Source organism: Nicotiana tabacum, chromosome 8 (genome assembly GCF_000715075.1).
Source record: "Nicotiana tabacum cultivar K326 chromosome 8, ASM71507v2, whole genome shotgun sequence".
Taxonomy (NCBI): Eukaryota; Viridiplantae; Streptophyta; class Magnoliopsida; order Solanales; family Solanaceae; genus Nicotiana; species Nicotiana tabacum.
The window spans coordinates 209,257,414-209,258,908 of record NC_134087.1 but is presented as its reverse complement, the minus strand read 5'-3'; the positions used below and the strand labels follow the sequence as shown (position 1 = coordinate 209,258,908).

Here is a 1,495-nt window from a genome sequence, read left to right as displayed (position 1 = left end):
TGTTGCGGCTTGGGCCTACTGGTCAACCATCACTTTCTTTATCATGTCTACGGTGTGGGCTTACTGGTCATCCATCAATTTCTTCATCATTTCCACAATGTGACTTGTTGAGATTGCTTGTTATTCAGCCTGGGGTAATCTATATTGTTGTTGAGGTGCTTGTGGTCAGTATAGATTTTGAGCACCTTGATTTCCACCCCAAGAGAAGTTTGGGTGGTTCCTGCAGTTGGGATTGTAAGTGTTCTCATATTGGTTTGTCTAGCCCCTATTTGCATTACCCACAAAGAAGACAGACTCTGGATTAATTGGGCATAAGTCGCTCGTATGACCCTCTCCACATACTTCACAAAACACTTGAACCTGTTGCACTGGTTGAGCTTGTTACTTGTTAATAACCAAGGTCATCTGATTGACTTGGTTGGTTAGTGTAGAAATCTGCGCTGATAATACCGAGATGATATCTAACTCGAGAACCCCTACAGATTTTTGCACCGTATGTCTGCCCATTTCTCCTTGCCAATCCGAATTACTTTTGGAGAATTTGTTTAATAATGCATATATCTCGTCAAAGCTTTTCTCCAACACTTGACCTCCAGCTGTAGCATCTACCACGATCTTTGTCTCAGGATGTAGCTCTTCTATGAAAGTATGAGCTAACACTTTGTTTGTCTAATTGTGATGAGGACAGTCTCTGAGCAGCCCCTTGAACCTCTCCCAAGCTTAGTATAAAGACTCTCTAGCTTTCTGTTTGAAAGCGACTATCTCACTTATGATCTTTGTAGTTTTGCCTGAATGGAAGAACCTTGCCAAAAATTTCCTTGCCAGATCATTCCATGATGTAATAGAATTAGCTGGTTCAGCCTTTAGCCATCTCTTTGCTTCTCCCAATAGAGAGAATGGGAAAAGTGTGGGCCTCACATAATCTGGAGTGACTCCGATAGTGATGTAAGTATCACTAATCTTCAAGAAATTAAGTATATGCCATTGTGGATCCTCATGTGGAAGACCCATAAACTACCCATTCGCATGAAGTAGTGGGATCATGCTCTGTTCCAGCTCAAAGTGCCTAGTGATTCTGGGCTTCACTATGCTGGAGGTGACATTAGCAATGCTGGGCATCGCCACCTCCTGAACAGCCATATGTTGCTCCCTTGCCATATTGAATAAGTGCCTGAAGATTATTTGTATCCTTTGCTTCCCTCAACCTCCTATGAAATATTCTCTCAGGTTCAGGGTCAAAACCTTGAAGTCTACCCTGGATTCGGACCATGCGCATTCAATCAAAGTTCCTAAGATCAGAGCAACAATCAAGTAATGTTAGAGTTGACGAATTAAACAATGAATGCAAAAATTAGAAAGTAGTCAATATTCAAGTCCCCGGCAACGGCACCAAAAACTTGTTTCTCCAAAATGCACACGCAAGTATACGTAGTCGTACAAGTAATAAAATGATAAGTCAAGTGTCGAACCCTCATAGACTTGTATCAACTACCCA

The 1,495-nt window shown here is 41.8% G+C and overlaps 1 non-coding gene across 1 annotated transcript; it reads left to right on the top strand.

Moving 5' to 3' along the window:
- The first annotated feature begins 671 nt into the window (after nucleotides 1-671).
- LOC142163739 (small nucleolar RNA R71) lies at nucleotides 672-776 on the top strand. The gene has a single exon (XR_012694669.1). It is a non-coding gene; the product is annotated as a small nucleolar RNA R71 (small nucleolar RNA).
- Nucleotides 777-1,495: the final 719 nt, after the last annotated feature.